Raw genomic sequence first — 5,175 nt, 5'->3', positions numbered from 1 at the left:
ACAGGCAAACAAACTTTACTTGTTTAATAAAGCACTAGGAAAACAAAATTGGTTACATCAAGCCAACTTGCTACAAAAGGGTCAATTCTAAGGAACAACTCAGCAGACTGCCCAGGTGTGCACAACAGGCCCAAATCAAAAGAGTGGTGCACGGAGTGGAGGTCCAAAAACTGCATTCAGGTGATATCCAAACACTTCATTCAGGTGATAAGCCAATTAACACAACAATTAAGCCATCAATCTTAATTGGATTTGGACTGTGAGGAGAGGTGACTGGCTGGCTGGGTTGCTTGGTGCTCGAACAAACCCACACACAGGTGATGCAATTAAGAGATTGACAGGCTAGATGCAGAAAGCAGCACAGCAAAACCCTGACAGAGGAAGGAGAAGCTGAAGTGCAGGACTGCTGAGGCAGGACACAGCAACTTTTTCACTTGCTGGAAGGATCCTTGACATCCATCACTCAATTTCATTCTGTTTTTTCATACCAGATTAGAAGGGGTGCACCGGTCCTGGAGGTACTGCAATACCAGGTCAATGAGTGGAGTGGACAGAGCAAGCTCTTTTTCCATCTCCCTGTTCGAAAAATCAATTTAATATATGGTCCCCAGATAGGGGACGTATCAGATATTAAACTGATAAGAACAGATTTTTTTACGTTTTCATTTGTTCTTTAGAAACCTTTGCTTTTCACTAACTCCCTAAAACCTGTAAACTAGGAGTAAAGCGTGTTATAACAATTCATTCCACATATATATATTCCATTTAGTTGCTGCAGTCTTCCCAATCTTCTTACGTTCTCTCAGATAATACACGTACATTTCACTAAGAGACATTTTTATACATTCTTTTTCTTCAATATAGTCTTTTCTGAACAGATATATGTTCCGGACTTTCCAAAGTGCGTTCTTGATGCAATTGATCATTGTCCATAATATTTTTTTCTTATCAGGAGTTAGAGTATTTCCCAGACCGTACAATACTATCTCATAATTTAAATATTTCAGGTCACATATATGTTTCAAGATGTTACCGACCATTTTCCATACGCTTTGCGCATAAGCACGGTTCCAAAAAATGTGTAGCGTAGTCTCGTCACTTGTACAATTTGGTCTAGGACATTTCGCTGTTGTACTTAAGCCCCTTCTATGCTGAAAGGCTCTACTCGGAACACAGTCATGCATTACCATCCATGATAGGTCTTTCAAATTATTAGACAAGTACGGCATGTTACATAGCTTCCAACACTCCATTGATTTATTAGTAGGAAAATTTGCCACTGATTTTGTTATCTGTTTATTATCGAGAATCCATTTTATCCTTCTAGGATTACACACAACGCCATATTCATATTTCTCAAGTTGATACATCTTAATAACTTTTTCTATTATTACATATTGCTTAGGTGGGCATAGCAGTACTGGCGATGTTTGAGATTGTTGGATCCATTTCCTTCTTCTGTACAAATGTCCTGCTGCATATCTTAAAAAATACGACCATGTACTCTCTGTTCTGATAGACTTGGAACACAAGGAGAAAAATTGTATATATAAAAACCTCTTTAAATTCGGGATTTCTTTTCCCCCAAACTTTTTAAGTTTATACATTACATCTCTTCTTATTTTGTCCATCTTTGAGTTCCATATGAAAAGAAACACTATTCTCTGCAGATATTTCACACAATTCTCATTTGGTGGAAACACTTGACTTAAATATAATAGGATCGGGATTATAATTGCTTTTGTTATTAAGTTCTTTCCTTCTATGGACAGGTGCCTCAATCTCCAAAAATCCAATTTCTTCTGCACTTTTTTTGTAACAATGTCCCAATTTTTTTGTCCATCATTCTCTCTATTAAAAATAATTCCAAGTATCTTAATTTCTTCACTCTGGATTTTCAAGTCCGGTATATTAATTTCAGGCCAAGCCCCCATAGTATAACAATCACATTTTTGTTGATTCAACTTAAAGCCAGAAGCAAAACAGAAGAAATTAGTCATCTGCAAGGTTCTCCTCAATGATGGTGCAGTAGTACAGAATACAGTGACGTCATCCATGTATGCATTAGTCTTTATAGATGTTCCTTTCCCACCTGGCAGTGGGACTCCTCTAATGACTTTATCTTTCCTGATCATTGTCAGAAGTGGTTCGAGCACACAAATGAACAGTATTGGCAACAAAGGGCACCCTTGTTTGACTCCGGATAACAATGATACATTCTCAGTCAAAAAGCCGTTGATAGATATTTGGCTATATGTCTGTTTATATAGGAGTGATATCTGTTTGATAATGCAATCTGGAAAGTTCATCTGTTTTAGGACTTGCCATAAAAATTCGTGCGACACACAATCATATGCTTTAAAAAAATCAAGTGACAGGATTGCTAGGTTCTGCTTTCTATCTTCCTGATACCATATGCAATCTCTAATAGTATTAAGATTCTCACTTATACTTCTTCCCGGAACACCACATATTTGATCTTTATGGATTACTTTATTGATCACTTGCTTGATTCTATTCACAAGGATTTTCGCCATAACTTTGTAATCTATGTTGAGTAGAGTGATAGGTCTCCAGTTCTCTAAGTTCTTCCTTTCGCCTTTTTTATACAACAAGGTTACAATTCCTCTTCTCCAGGACTCTGGCAACAGGTCAGATTGTAGGGCTTCTTTAAAGACTTGAAATAAATCCTCTTTCAAAATATTCCAGAATATAAAACTCGACAGGGATGCCGTCTGATCCGGGTGACTTCCCGTTTGCAAAACTCTTTATTGTCAGATGTAGTTCTTCCATTGATAATTCTTTTCCCAATAACTCTTGTTCCGCCCTTTCGAGTTTGCTGTCTAAGGCATTGAGTGCATCAGTAACAAAACCTGGATCTATGTCTTTTTTGTTAAATAATTTTTGATAGAAATTCTGTGCTTCTTTCAACATATCTTCTTTGTTTGTTTTACCTTCGATCTCTGTAATAACACTTTTTTTCTCCATTGCTTTCTTAAAGAAGAACCGCAAAAATGTTTCGTCTTCTTCCAGCAATTTTACCTTTGTGTTGAAAATAATTTCTTTTCCTTTTGCATAGATTGCTTTTTTTATATTTTTTCTTACTTCTTCTATTTGGTCGGTAACATCAATCCCAGCATCTCTAAACTTCAGGTAGGTTTGTAACTTTGTGTTCAAGGTATTGAACCACTGTCTTTTCTTTTTAGCTTTTCTTATTCCAGCCTTGAGAAAAAATTGTTGAATCTGGTTTTTCACATATTCCCACCATTGCAGCATTGATTTGAAATTCCCTTTAAGCTCCATCCATTTTTTATACTCTTGAATGAAATCTTTTTTAATATCTTCTTCTTCTAACAGTTCTGTTTTCATTCTCCATACCCCTCTGCCTTTCCCCTTACCAGGGATTTGGATTTGAATTTGAAGCAGTTTATGGTCCGAAAATAAATTATCATGCAAGCTCATATTCATGGGTTCCAAACCCTTTGAGATTAAACAGTAATCGATTCTTGATTGGGTTAAGGTATTCCCCCATGTATATCCTGGATTATCTTCGTTTAGGTTTCGCCAAACATCAACAAGGTTAAAGTCAATAATTATATTGTTAAGTTGCGTCATAGTTTTGTCAAATCTTCAAATTTTCTCGCCAGTTCTATCCTTGTCACTTCGGATACAATTTAAATCGCCTGTGATAATCATTGGTGAGGAACTCACAAGGAAAGGCTGTATATCTTCAAACATTTCTGCCCTTTCATTAACCTCTGGTGAGGCATATATGTTCACAAGTTTAATCTCTATTTCATTTATTTGCATATCCACCATCAAAACTCTCCCAGGTATTATTTGTGAAAAAGAAACAACTTTAGATTTTCCACTTTTAAATAAAATACCGACTCCAGTCGATTTGTTGCTATTTTCACCAGACCATATTGAGTCTCCATAGATCCACTCCCGCCTTAGATCTGCATAGTTCATAGAGAAGTCTATATTACATTCTTGAAGGAAAATTATATCACAAACCAAGGAGTCCAAAAACGAAAAAAAGGCAGCTCTTCTGGTTGCTCCTTTGATGCTCCTCACATTGAGTGAGTATATTTTAAGGCTTTCAATCATAGTCTCTTAAGTAAAAGGTCACACATATTCTTACAAAGCAGCTCTTTCTGTTGAGCTCTTTCTGAGCTCTCACCTTTTGTGAGATACTTTTGGTAGGAGGCGTAGGTTTCAGGTCATATCATCACTTGAGCTGGACAAGTCAAAACCAAGCGCTGCTTCTAGACTATCAAACTGATGAATATTCCTTGGGTCACTTGGTCTGATACCGCTGTCACTTTCATCCGTACTTTGGCGAATAGCCCTCTTAATTTTGATACCATGTTCTTCTTGACTACTTCCTTTTCTTTTCTGGTCACTCATCTCTAATTCCATGACATCTCCTCCAGTGGCTTTCTCCCTTACCCCCGCGCCAGTAGCAGGTTTCCCTACTACCTTTGCAGAAGTAGATGTCTCAGGAGCCTTTTCCACAGGATCTGCCATCAACACACCAGATGGTCCAGGTATAGTCATAGTCTTTGGCATCCTAAGCTCAGGCTTTCTCACCATGGGTTCTGGAGCAATTTCCGGCCTCTTTGGGGCCTCAGGTTTTCCTTCAGGCACCTTGCTTGCAGCAGCATCTGCATAAGATTTCCAAGCTCGTTTTGGACAGTCTTTAAATGCGTGCCCTTTAGTTCTGCAAAGATTACAGATGATCTCATTTTGACAGTCAGCGCTTTTATGTCCTGCTTGTTGGCACTTTCCACAGAACCCCGCCTCCTCCGTGCAGCCAGCTTGTACATGGCCGAACTGATGACATTTTCTACAGAATTCTGGCATCCCTGGGTAATAGATATACCCTCTATCTCAATCTTAATTGGATTTGGACTGTGTGAGGAGAGGTGACTGGCTGGCTGGGTTGCTTGGTGCTGGAACAAACCCACACACAGGTGATGCAATTAAGAGATTGATAGGCTAGATGCAGCAGCACCAGGGATACAGAAAGCAGCACAGCAAAACCCTGACAGAGGAAGGAGAAGCTGAAGTGCAGGACTGCTGAGGCAGGACACAGCAACTTTCCACTTGCTTGCTGGAAGGATCCTTGACATCCATCACTCAATTTCATTCTGTTTTTTGATACCAGATTAG

At 38.5% G+C, this 5,175-nt stretch overlaps 1 non-coding gene across 1 annotated transcript; it reads right to left on the bottom strand.

Annotated features, from left to right (window-relative positions):
* Positions 1-496: 496 nt before the first annotated feature.
* LOC122942732 lies at positions 497-684 on the bottom strand. Its single transcript, XR_006390673.1, has one exon. It is a non-coding gene; the product is annotated as a U2 spliceosomal RNA (small nuclear RNA).
* Between the last annotated feature and the right edge of the window lie 4,491 nt (positions 685-5,175).

This window comes from Bufo gargarizans, chromosome 6 (assembly GCF_014858855.1).
Source record: "Bufo gargarizans isolate SCDJY-AF-19 chromosome 6, ASM1485885v1, whole genome shotgun sequence".
Lineage (NCBI taxonomy): Eukaryota > Metazoa > Chordata > Amphibia > Anura > Bufonidae > Bufo > Bufo gargarizans.
This window is presented reverse-complemented; position numbering and strand designations above follow the sequence as displayed.